Source organism: Triturus cristatus, chromosome 5_2 (assembly GCF_964204655.1).
Source record: "Triturus cristatus chromosome 5_2, aTriCri1.1, whole genome shotgun sequence".
Lineage (NCBI taxonomy): Eukaryota > Metazoa > Chordata > Amphibia > Caudata > Salamandridae > Triturus > Triturus cristatus.
The window spans coordinates 797,453,508-797,467,392 of NC_140588.1; positions in this window are offsets into that span (position 1 = coordinate 797,453,508).

The window sequence follows — 13,885 nt, forward strand, 5'->3', positions numbered from 1 at the left end:
GCTTAAAACCATCTGACCAGGGGCGCAGGTTGACATGGACTATGGTAATTCTAGACCTTTTTCTCCAGGAATTACGGGAGAACGCTGATGAGAACTTCGGCATCTGTTTTGATCCAACAAAATTGCGGGCCGGGGTACTCTCTGCATTTGAAAGTATTTGTGTCCAGGTAGCGAAAGGCCTTACCCTTTCCAGTAGAAAATGCAAAGATACAGGCGAGAGATGGTTTGATAGCAATTGCTCTGAAGCACATCGAAAACATTTTAATGCCCTGAAACACACAAGACAAAACTTCCATAGCCATGCTAAGAAAGCTATATAAGTCTGCCATGAAAACCCGCAAAAATGAAATCAAAGAGGAAGCATGGAATGACTTACTTGCAATGGAGGTTCTTAAGGATAGTGCCAGATTTTGGGCAATAGTAAATAAACCTTTTTTTCTCTGGTACCAATAATTCTCCTCTGGAATGCAATATCACGGAGGATCAATGGTTCTCCCATTTTAAACTTATATGTGAGGTCTCAGTAGAGCTGGGGTCCTCCACATCGCTAGTTCAAGATAAGGGCCCTTCAGTTTGGTCTTTATTGAAGGAGATGTGGAGCTAGCAATTAAGCAAATGACTAGCAATAAGGCCCCAGGCCCGAACAGTGTCCCGGCTGAATCCTACCCCCTGGGCAAATATTTTTACTAACGTTTTTAATGTGGCTAGTCAGTATAGATTTCCGAGGTCATGGTCCCACTCCACTTTTATTACGGTTTTTAAAAAAGGCCAGAGAGGTGACCCATGCTGCTATAGGCCATTATCACTGAGTGACTCTGCTGTAAAAGTGTTAGGGAGAGTGATTCTCAGTAAGCTCTCGGATAGGTTGGATGACAGTGGTGTGCTGTCAAATCTCCAATATGGTTTTAGAAAAGGAAGGAGTACACTAGACCAGTGTTTAAATCTGCACCTATTAGCTGGGAAATATACAGCGGCCAAGTCTGGGACCTTACAGCTGGCCTTCATGGACCTCTCCTCTGCATTCGATCTAGTTAATAGATCAAAACTATGGGCTCTATTGATTGACATGAGACTGGATCACTGCATAGTTAATTTCTTGACTGACTTACACAGGGACCGCTTTGCGAGGGTGAGAGTCGACCAAGATGGCAATTGCACTAAGCACTTTAGTATTGGTAGAGGCGTTTGGCGGAGCTGCATTTTAGCTCCCATTCTTTTTACATTATATATAAGCAATTTGGGCACCTCCGTATGTTCTGCCAGCCAAGATATTCCCCGCGTAGGGGACGGAGCTATCCCTGCCCTCCTATACCTGGATGACACAGTATTGTTGGCTCGCACAGCTGTAGGGCTCCAGAGGCTCTTCGATTCTTTTGGGACCTTTATGCGGTCTTTGGATTTAATTGTTAACATAGCCAAATCTCATACGATGATTATGGGCCAGAGACCAAAAAAGTTTAAAACCTTTTATTGTGAAGGTGCAGACCTGTCTAGGGTGACCTCTTTTACCTACCTGGGGTATTGTTTGATGAGAAGGGCTCGTGGGTGCCCCAACATAAGGCTAGAAAACATGGCAAGATCTATAGCAGCCGTCCATGGTTTTGCACAGCGACTTGGGGCCAAGCCAATCAAAGCAATGCTTAATATCTACAGATTCAAATGTATTGCCATCGCGAAGTATGAGTCTGAAATGTGGGGTTATAAATCAGTAGAGGGTTTGCAAAAAGTTGAGAATAATATTTTAAGGAACTTGCTGTCGGTCCCGCAATCCACCCCGACATATATTATACATCAAGAATTAGGCACTGGCTATGTCTCTGACTTGATAGGTCTGGCCCCTGTTGTATGCTGGCTAACACTATGAACTAATCCAGACCCGGTGTTGAATCAAGAGAATGCCAGGGTTTGTGTATCCATGGAGACAGCAAGCTGTATCCCCTGGGTACGATATGTCAAAACAATTCTAAAAAACTAGGGTGCTCCGAACTTTATGATTCTCCAGAAAATATCAGGCAAGAGGACCTGGCCTGGGTTAAAAAGCAGTTTTTAAATATGTTGTTTTTAGAAAGAGAGGCGAGTGAGGTATTGAAACCAATGGTGAGAGCATATCTTCTGCTTAAAACTTCCCCACAGACAGAACCCTATTTGAAAATTGTCACCAAGCATCAACGCTTTCTTTAAATTAGATTTCGCTTTAACCTTATTCACTGTCTACTAGCAGGTTTGCTGGAGTAGGGTGAAAGAACTAGGCCCATGTACATGTGATAATTTCTCCACCCAGGATACTATGCACTTCATAATGTTCTGTGACCATTTCAGAGATATGCGTAGAAAGTTTTTAATTCCCATTTTAAATGGAAAAGGTTTTACGCAGGCCAGACCTGCATTATTATATCTGCAGATGCTGAATGACCCTAGGGAGATTTTTAACATGTCAAGTGTTTTGTGTCTGCAGTGAGGCAAAGGAAAAAACTGCATCTTATGTTAAGTTATCCGGTTGCTCTGGTATGGCTAAATTAATTCTGTTTTAATGTGTGATTTTCTACCTAAGAATCGTTGTTGTATAGTATGTACTCTGGACTGTTTGTTTTCTCTTGAGACTCCATAGAGCAACTTTTAACAGACTTTCCCTCTTAATGTGAATTATCAGTAGCTTGTTTTATTTGTTTCCTATGAATTCTGGTAACAACATGTTTTATGGTACCCAAGATTATTTCAGAAATTTTCTATTTTTTTTTTTTTATTGCTGTGTCATATGTTGTATACTGTGTACTTTTATGGTTTTAATTAACCAAATAAAGAGGTTTAGACTGACTGAGTAACAAGGGGGTAACAAGAGAGCACACCCCACAGCTAGCAAAATACCCACTCTTGAATCTACATTAGAGAAGCAATTTTCCCCAGATGGACATGAAAGCATACAACTATTCTAACAGTAGTTGGATTTCAATTGAACTTTCCTTTTTTCCCAATCAATGCAAGAGTTATCTTGAAACCAGAAAAGACATGCCAAAAACTACTTTAAACGGTGGACAATCAACACAAATTCAAAACAAATGTTCTCTTGATGATTTCCAAAAACAGAGACATCTTATGTACATGACATCTCACTAAACCTGAAGATAATGTAGAACCATCCACTGCTTTAACATCCTTAAGAATCTTTTTTTCTTTATGATGAGAAATTGCAAGCATTGATCAAACTTCCAGAACAAGCAGAATCTAACTGTCCTGACACCACTTTTTCCTGGCCTAGTGAAAGAATCATCTTCATGGGAATTGTCATATGTTTCTTAAATGACTCCATAGTATTCACCACCCATTTTGGAATTTACTTAATTTCTGACACTTGGTTTTTAAAATTCTTGAATTTACTTCTGCAATCCTTTACAACATGCCCATGCCTTTCACAATACAAACACAAACTATTTACACATCTTTTTTCTTTCTCTTCTTTAGGTATGGGCCTTCTTAAACTGCCTCAATGCTGTGGTTCAGGAGTCTCCAAAATTCAATTATTTTCTACCTTAGGCCAGAGTACTAGAACTTGTGTCTTTTCTGAATGATGTTCAGATTAGTGATGCTCCAACTGTACAACTAGTTCTATGAACTCGTCACACTAAGGGGTCTATTAGGATAGAGGGCGGACTTTCGTCCGCGCGCCACCCTAGCGGTGCTGGGACCTGCCGCCAGTGGTGCGGCGGTCCCGCACCGGCAATTAGGATGCCACCGCCACCGTGGCTGTGGCATCCCCCATCCACAACATTGTGGCGGACGGTGCTGTGCAATGCTGTGGATGCACCTTGTGAATTTGCATGCACAACTTGGCAGGCACCGCGCTGTGCCTGCCACGTTGTGCAAGCAAATGCAGGGGGGTACCATAGGTACCACCCGCCCCTCCAACACCCTGGGGGCCCGCAACGGGCCCCCACATTCAGGAACTGCGTGCCTTTCCATGGCGGCAACGCAGACACCGCCACCATATCCAGCCCCTTTTCCACCCGGTCGACTCGTCGACGGGCGGAAAACTGGCGGATGGTCTTTCCATCCGCCGGGGTCCCCCCGCCATCGTAATATGGCTGGGGGGAAATGGGAGACGGGCGGCAGGTAATGGCGGGCGGATCGCCACCGCCATACGGGCGGTGGCAATCCACCCGCTATTATGATAGACCCCTAAGTTGGAGGACTTATAACCTGCACCAAGACGTCTTTTGGCACACTTGTAAGGTCTTGATAACAAATAAAGATGACCTCTTTGCATCTGGCCAATTAGTCTCCACTCGAATCAATTAAATGTGGCAATACAACTCTATAGGTCATAATGAACTTGTTTTAAATTTAGCATCTCATTCTGTAATGCAAGAGCATGTGACTTTCTAATAAACAATTTTGCATCTGTTTACAAAAAAGAGAACAATTATAAACCAAAGTATAATTTCTCTCTTCCAACCGAATACTAATTTCGACTTAGATATGATAGAACAAACGCCACCTTGGGTGAGGCCTTCTGGGAAGATCACAGGTTTACACAAAAAGTGTAACTGTGATTGATTAAGAAATATTGCCATATGTTTTGGTTTTCCAGAGATTCTCTCTGATGATGCTAAGGGTGTGAACTATGAATGTACAAAAAACTTGATATCTCTTAAAGGAAGTGGCAATGCCAAGGAATTTGAGTTCTTACAATATGTGAACAAAAGTACTTGACTCAAATCCTCCTTTTTTGGTTCTAATAGAAACCCTATATCTGTTTTTGCTAAAATGAATTCTTATTTTAAGGTATCTCCCACTTGTTTCATTGCAATTAATTCTGAATGAAGCATCTTATTCCGTGATGAAACTGCACTAACTACTCGTTGTAATTTTATTATGACTTCCAAGGATGGATGATAATGTGGGCAGGTTGCACTAACTTTGTGTGCTGTATCCAATAGGAGCGATGATCTTGCCCATCTCTCACCACCCCCTAGGTGATGAAATACAGGAATATGAGTCTAGTGGTAGAGGCAGGGAAGGGAAGTGGGATGATACTGAAAATAGACAGAGGAATCCACCACTTCTGCCTCGTCACTTAGCTGATATTTGCAGAATGTAGTGAATCCCTATAAGACAAAGGTGATGTATGTGTTAATTGTTAAATCATTCAGAGAACTAAATGAAACTGCAGTTGTGAATATCTATTCCTCAATACTATCACTGTGTAACCATCTCTCTCTGTACTCTGATATAGGATGGGCTAGTCCTGAAAATTACACATACAAAATAGAAGTATATTGTTAGAAATTGAGTTACTGGTTGACTGGTATGTGAGCCCTTGTCAAGCAGCAACCACAATCCTAGTCAGGGTAAGGCACAGGCAACCCTGTGCTCAACCTCTGGTAGCTTGGCACAGAGCAGTCAGGCGTAATTTGAAGGCAATGTTCAAAGTATTTGTGCAAAGCTTCAAACAGTAAAACAGGGAAAACACACCACAAAAAGAGCCCACAACAAATTTAGAAAGATACATTAAGTTTTAATAAATTAAACAAGACCAAAAATCCAATCAGTAAAACCAGAGATTTTCAATTTTTAAGTTCTAAGTCAAAATAGCTACAAAAAGCACAAAACGCAATGAAGGGATATCTGGCTGCACCGGAGTAACAAAATCACATGTTCAGGCTGACTATGATGGAGTGTGTGCCCAGTTAGGCCAGCTGAACAAAGTATCCTAAATCTTGGTTGCGGAGTGTTACGTGAATTTGTGTCGAAGATGTGCCACACAGCCAAGGCAATGTGTTAGTTCCGAGATGCAGTGAGGCTGCGGTGGGTTGTCCTGTTGCGTCATTGTCGCGGATCCAATTGATGGGAGCTTATGATGCAAAGTCCAGAGTCAAGGATGCGGGGCGCAGCTGATGATGCGTAGGTTCTGAGGAGCTGCAAAGCTGCGATGAGGAGTCTGCCATTGTCATCGAGGCTGCCATAGGTGAGAGATGCGAGAACCTGGACTGGAGATGCGTAGTCGGTGATGCATCGGATCCGAGGATTGCGAGGGCGATGCGGGCCGTCTGTGAAGGGACCAATCCACGCAGCAGCGGTAAAGTGTCAGTTCTGCTCGAGGATGCGCAGTTCACGAGAGGAGATGCATCGGTTTTGGTCAAGGAATGAGCTGCTCAGCAGAGAAGATGCATCGGTTCTGCTGGTAAGCACCTTAGACCCACCTCCAAGGGTCCAAGACTGGAGTGGCATCACTTGGCAGGATAGACTCACAGATGGCAGAGTCCAGGTGCAGGGGCAAGGTTGTTGGAAGCCTGTGTCCCTGAGGCTTCAAATCAGGACGCCAGCCAACTAGCTTTTGGAATCACTCTGAGTTCTGGGTTCAAGAGATGCAGGTTCAGTCCTTCTCACCCAGGCAAGAGGGCAGCAGGCAGCATATCAGCACAGCAAAGCAACAGTCCAGCAGAGTGGCAGTCCTTTCAGCAGCACAGCAGCACTTCTTCCTGGCAAAGTATCCTCAGGTCCAGAAGTGTACTGAAGTGGTGGTGTCTGAGGTCCTTCTTTTAAACACAGTACCACTTTTGAAGTGGGTAGAAGCCTCTAGCGCCTTTGAAGTGCACTGATGCCCTGCCCTGCTGCCCATTGTGTGAAGACAGGACACAGCCTATTCAGGTGTAAGGAGGCTGGGCTCAGCCCCTCCCTCCCATACTGCCAGTGATGGCCCATTCAGTCACACCTAAGCTCCCATTGTGTGTGGCTGTTTAGGAGAATACACAAAGCCCACCTGCCAACTACACCCAGTCATGTGACCAGAGACAGGATGCAGACACCAAATGGCTAAGGCAAGAAAATGCCAACTTTCTAAAAGTTGCATTGTCAGAATTGTAATTTAAAATCTGACTTAACCATAAGCTAGGATTTTAAATTAGGGTTCCAGAGACACAAAACATGAATCAGTTATCGCTTCCCATTTGGAAACTACACTCATAAAATGTAATAAGAATAAGGCAACTCCAATGTTATCCTATAGGAGAGCTAGGCCTTGCAGTAGTGAAAAATGAACTTAAGAGTTTTTCACTTTCAGGACATGTAAAACTTAAAAGTACATGTCTAACTTTTTTAATATACTGCACCCTGCCCATGGGGCTGCCTAGGGCCTACCTTAGGGGTGACTTATATGTATTAAAAAGGAAGGTTTGGGACTGGCAAAAGGTTTATTTTGCCAGGTCGAAATGGCAGTTTCAACAGCTCACACAGGGTCTGCAACAGCAGGCCTAAGACATATTTAAAAGGGCTACTTAAGTGGGTGGCACAATCAATGCTTCAGGCCCGCTAGTAGCATTTAATTTACAGACCCTGGGCACAGGTAGTGCACTTTACTAGGGATTTATAAGTAAACTAAATATGCCAATTGAGTAGAAGCCAATTCTGCTATGTTTTAGGGAGAGAGCACAAACACTTTAGCACTGGTGTGCAGTGGTAAAGTGCACAGAGTCCTAAAGCCAACAAAAACAAATTCAGCAAAAATGGGAGAAGGAAGGCAAACCATTTGAGGATGACCCTGCAGAAAGGGCTCTTTCCAAAATATATGCACTAATGTTTCTCCCTGTTCTTTCAATAACTACCTCAAGCTTTGTCACTGCCCAATCTTATGGAAGGTGAATTACAGTTTCTACTTGATTTCTGGAGAACTGCAAAATAACCAATACTGTTAATATCCTATTATTTCTTAATCTTAGCATTTGTATTTACTTCCTGACATTGACTAGCGCTACATTTTGTGATCCCGCATAGAGCCCTGCCACACCAGGGCAGCTCAAGCGGCGTGCTAAGTCAGCAGCACAATGAGAACAGCATCTCAGAACACACTTTTTTATTATCTTTGTGGTATGCAGTCCTTCCTCTTTGTCCCACACACGGCTGCCGGTAATTTCCATGCTATGTTCTTGCCTCCTTGACCTGTTGACATAACACATACCATTGTGTATGCACGGGGATTGTGTAAGGATCCATAACTACTAATAATGGATATTGGTGAATCAGAAGAGGCTGTCAGTGAGACTGGTTGAAAGAAATGTTATTTGTTATTAAAAAGGACATGTTTTCCCCCTGGGCACAGAGTAAAATTAAAATAGTTGTGAATTATGTGGCAGCTTAACAAAAATCTAGCACTGGCATTTGAATATGGAGTTTTATCAGATCTTCTGATAAAGGGTTAACTTGAGTGTAAATGCAGGTACCTGAAATGATTTAAGCGTAGCACAAGACTACATTAGTGTCCATAGAGTGCAATAAGAGCCTCTCAAAGCTGAAAAGACTTGGTGTGTGGACTTTGAGAACCTCGAGTGAAACATCTGGGCAGATAGGCAACCATTCCCAACATCTTATTTTAGCAGGGGTTAATAGTTGACCATGTAAGCGTGGGAAATACGAGAAGCAGGAGAGTCACTGAGTACACGAAAAGCGTGTTTTTTGAGTGAAGAAGTTCCAAAGGTGATTAAACAGACATCAGTATTTAATTTGCTTCTGAAGGCATAAGAGAGTTTCTGTATGCTCTCAAGCAAATGGTCTAGTGAGAATAATGAACCGCATCACGAATGATTTCATGCAAATGGCGGTGGCTGATGGAGTGCTTGTAAATAGGGAGCTGAGAGAGATTCGGGGTGCAATGCATAAAACCCAATTCAGTGACTTGGGTATCTCCGTTTGAAATAACGAGGGGACGACATCTTGGTGAAAGGTTGCCATCTTTATGGATATGGGAGAAGGAGAAGAGGAGAGGTGAGGTGAGTGTAGAGCAGAGGTAATGCAGAGAGACTTCATAAGAATTAGAGCAGGTACAAATCCTGGTATCATAAAAAGTATGGATTGAAGAAAATGGATTGAAAGATTGTAGAGTAGGTCAGAGTGAAATCATCCAGGCATGTTCTGAAACACTGTTCAAAATGTTATGAACCTCTGGAGATACTGGACATTGGCACAATTTATGCTAAAATCGTGGCATAATGAAGCATGGTTTCCGTACGTGGATGTTCTACCAAATCACTGGCTTAGATGTGAATTGTTAAGAATAAGGATTGGAATCAACCCCTGTCATATCACTGACCAGTTAAAATCGGAAATAATCCAACCTGGAGGGAACTTTACATTTGATCTGAGCACAAAATGCGATATACTGCACATCTTAGTGGATTGTCTAAATGTTTTAGCCCAGCGGAGATTGACTTTACACCCAATATTTTTAAGATATGGCATTAGGAGTCGTGTGCAAGCTGTAGAACTTTTACCTGATATGTTTTTTCTGGATATAGCCTGAGGGGAGGTTTATGATTGAAAGTAAAAAGGTCCTTTATGTGCAAATAGGAGCAATGTTTTAGGTAATTTATGATCATGAACTGCTGATTGTGCAATACGGTCCAGGTGGTAATATAATGGAGCATATTTCAAGTTAATTTGATTTTAACAGGATTTTAATGGGTGAAGTTTAACTGAGTTAAATTATGTTTTGCAAATATGACAATGTATATACAGGAGGTGATCCTGTTTGTAATTGGTGTGTTTTTTAAAGACTTAACGGTCTACCTAAACATTATTTTGACTTGACTGACTGATACTGGAAGTGAAAAATAAAGTGGAAGTGTGGCTCATGTGCTACTTGAGCAAGGTGAATTGTGCTGAGCTCAGAGACTGTTTTATGGGAACACAAAGGAAAGAAAGTCGAACTTGCAACCTTGGAATCTAGGCGAAGAGAGGTGGAACAAGCTGGATACAGATTTATATAAACTGTTTATAAAGTTATCCAGCTTTATCCCCTTGTATGCCCATGACGAGCTGGACTCGTCATGGAGCACAGTCGCGCTGTGCCCATGACGAGTCCAGCTCGTCATGAGGCATACCCTAGGGAATCCCTCTGGTGCGGGCACCAGAGGGATTCCCTTTCTGCCAAAATAGCCTCGGGAGCTGGGGAAGAGCTTCCCAAGCCCCCGAGTCCCCCCCCCTTTCACTGTAATGACGATCGGCGCGCACGTCGCGCCGACGTCATTACAGTGAAAGTGAAACTGAAATGAGCCAAGAGGCTCATTTCAGTTTCACTTTCTACGTGCTCAGGGGGCTATCTCAGCCCACTGAGCACGTAGAAAGACGGGAGAGGTATCGTTGGAAAGGGGAGAATCTCCCCTTTCCAATGGTACCCCTCCCCAGTGGATCCCTGCTTGGGGATAGCCACAGGAGGGCGATCCCCAAGCAGGGATCCACCCACTAGACACCAGGGAGGGGGGAGCGGCCCCTTGGGCAAGGGCCTTTGCTCCCCCCATGTAACTTTGGCCCAATTTAGTCTTTTTGCCCCCCCTGGGGGGCAGATGGGGGCATTAGCCCCCAATCTGCCCCCCGGGGGGGGGGCAAAAAGCCCACTAGACCCCTGGGAACTTTTTTATCAATAAAAATAGGGGTGGGGGCTGCCCAAAACGGGCAGGCCCATGCCCCCGCCCCACCCCCCAATTACTACAGTCTTTCTGCCCCCCCCCGGGGGGCAGATGGGGCATTGGCCCCTAATCTGCCCCTTCGGGGGGGGGGGCAGAAAGCCCACTAACTACCAGGGATTCGTATTTACTTTTTTTTAGGGTGGGGGCTGCCCGCAGCAGGCACGCCAATGCCCCCACCCACCCGCCACCATTACAGCCTTTCTTCCCCCCCTGGGGGGCAGATGGGGCATTGGCCCCCAATCTGCCCCCCGGGGGGGGGGGCAAAAAGACTACTAGACACCAGGGAATTGTAAAAAAAAAACACAATAGGGGTGGGGGCATGGACCCCCCAATTATCACAGTCTTTCTGCCCCCCAGGGGGCAGATGGGGCATTGGCCCCTAATCTGCCCCTTCGGGGGGGCAGAAAGCCCACTATACAACAGGGATTGGTTTTCTGTTTTTTTTTAGGGTGGGGGCTGCCCGAAACTGGCACGCCAATGCCCCCACTCTCCCCCCCACAAAAATGACAGTCTTTCTGCCCCCCCAGGAGGCAGATGGGAGCTGTAGCCCCCAATCTGGCCCCCCCTGGGGGCACAGAATGCCCACTAAAAACCCTGGATTTTTTTGTTTTATTAGTGTTGGGGTAGGGGCTCCCCAAAATGGGCATGACAATACCCCACCCCCAGAGAAATTCCAGTCTTTCTGCCCCCCCGGGAGGGCAGATGGTGGCAGTGACCCCTGATCTGCTACCTGGGGGGGCAGAAAGCACAGTAGGCGCCAGCAAGTGTGCAGGCTTTTTTTATGCGTGGGGGTGGGGGCTGCCCAAAATGGTCATACCAATGCCCCCACCCCCACAAAAAATAGCCACAGTCTTTCTGCCCCTTTAGGGGCATATCAGGATGAAACCCCCTTCCCCGATTACCCCCCAGGGCGGCAGAAAGCCCACTGGGCTCCGATTTTTTTTTAGCAATGTGCATACCTGTGGGTTTTGGGCCCTAGTGCGGTTGGCACGTAGGCAAACCTAGCAAACCTGTACATTCTTTAAAACTAGACACCGAGGGGAATCCTGGATGGGGTGACTTCACTGGCTCTCACCAGGTTCTGTTACCCAGAATCCATTGCAAACCTAAAAATGTGTTCAAAATAACACATTTTCCTCACATTTCTTTGTCGGAAAGTTCTGGAATCTGCGTGGGTCCACAAAATTCACCCACCCTGCGTTCCCCAAAGTCTTCAGAGAAAAATGGTACCTCACTTGCGTGGGTAGGCCCAGTGCCCGCATCAGGCAAGGGCCCAAAACATCACAAAACAACCTGGTTTTGCAAAGAGGGTCCTATGAGTTTTTGGCCCTGGGCTTGGCGGCCACCTAGGGAAACCTACCAAACCCACACATTTCTGAAAACTAGACACCCGGGGGATTCCAGGGAGGTATGGCTTGCGAGGATCCCCCAATGTTTCCTTACCCAGAATGCCCTGCAAACCTCAAATTTAGCTGAAAAAATCACCTTTTTCACACATTTTTGTGTGGGAAAGTTGTGGCATCACCGGGCTGACACAAATTTCCTACCATCCAGCGTTCCCCCAGGTCTCCTGATAAAAACGGTGCCTCACTCGTGTGGGAGGCCCAAGTACCCGCGACAGGCAAGGGCCCACAACGTATTGAGGCGACATGAAAATTGCCTACCTCAAAACGACCTGGTTTTGCAAGGGGGGTCACCTGGGTTTTTGGCCCGGTGCTCGGCGGCCACCTAGGGGAACCTACCAAACCCACACATTTCTGAAAACTAGACACCCGGGGGATTCCAGGGAGGTATGGCTTGCGTGGATCCCCCAACGTTTCCTTACTCAGAATGCCCTGCAAACTTCAAATTTAGCTGATAAAATCACGTTTTTCACACATTTTTGTGTGGGAAAGTTGAGGCATCACCGGGCTGACACAAATTTCCTACCACCCAGCGTTCCCCCGGGTCTCCCGATAAAAACGGTGCCTCACTCATGTGGGAGGCCCAAGTACCTGCGACAGGCAAGGGCCCAAAACGTATTGAGGGGACATGAAAATTGCCTACCTCAAAACGACCTGGTTTTGCAAGGGGGGTCACCTGGGTTTTTGGCCCAGTGCTCGGCGGCCACCTAGGGGAACCTACCAAACCCACACATTTCTGTGCCCTACTTGGGCCTCCCACACAAGTGAGGCACCAGTTTTACCGGGAGACCCGTGAGGACGCTGGGTGGTTGGAAATTTGAGTGAGCCCGGTGATGCCACAACTTTCCCACACAAAAATGTGTGAAAAATGTGATTTTTTTTCAGCTAAAATTGAGGTTTGCAGGGGATTCTGGGTAAAGAAACGTTGGGGGATCCACGCATGCCATACCTCCCTGGAAGCCCCCGGGTGTCTAGTTCTCAGAAATGAATGGGTTTGGTAGGTTTCCCTAGATGGCCGCCATGCACCGGGCCAAAAACCCAAGTGACCCCCCTTGCAAAACCAGGTGGTTTTGAGATAGGCAATTTTGATGTTGCCTCACTGCGTTTTGGGCCCTTGCCTGTCGCGGGTACTTGGGCCTCCCACACAAGTGAGGCACCATTTTTACCGGGAGACCCCGGGGGACGCTGGGTGGTGGGAAATTTGAGTGAGCTTGGCGATGCCACAACTTTCCCACACAAAAATGTGATTTTTTCAGCTAAAATTGAGGTTTGCAGGGGATTCTGGGTAAGGAAACGTTGGGGGATCCACCCAAGCCATGCCTCCCTGGAAGCACACGGGTGTCTAGTTTTCAAAAATGTACAGGTTTGCTAGGTTTCCCAAGGTGCCCGCAGAGCTAGGGTTCAAAAACTACAGCTAGACATTTTGCCAAAAAAGGATCATTTTTCACTGCGAAATTGAGGTGTGACCACGTTGCGTTTTGCGCCGTTTGCTGTCGCGGGCACTAGGCCGACCCACACAAGTGAGGTACCGTTTTTCTCTTAAGACTTTGGGGAACGCGGGGTGCATGGAAATTTGTGGATCCACGCAGATTCCGGAACTTTGCACCACAGAAATGTGGGGAAAATGTGTTTTTTTTGTCAATTTTTTAGGTTTGCAAGGGATTCCGGGTAACAGACCCTGGTGGGAGGCAGTAAAGTCACCCCATCCTGGATTTCCCTGGGTGTCTAGTTTTCAAAAATGTATAAGTTTGCTAGGTTTCCCAAGGTGCCCGCAGAGCTAGGGTTCAAAAACTAGAGCTAGGCACTTTGCCAAAAAAGGGTAAATTTTCACTGCGATATTGAGTTGTGACCATGTTGCGTTTTGCACCGTTTCCTGTCGTGGGCACTATGCCTACCCACACAAGTGAGGTACCATTTTTATCGGGAGACTTAGGGTAATTCAGATTTGTAAAGGAACTGTTATTATCTATTGACTTTCGATGCATTTCTGCCTTCCAAATGAAAGATATTGTGTAAAAAAGAAGTCAT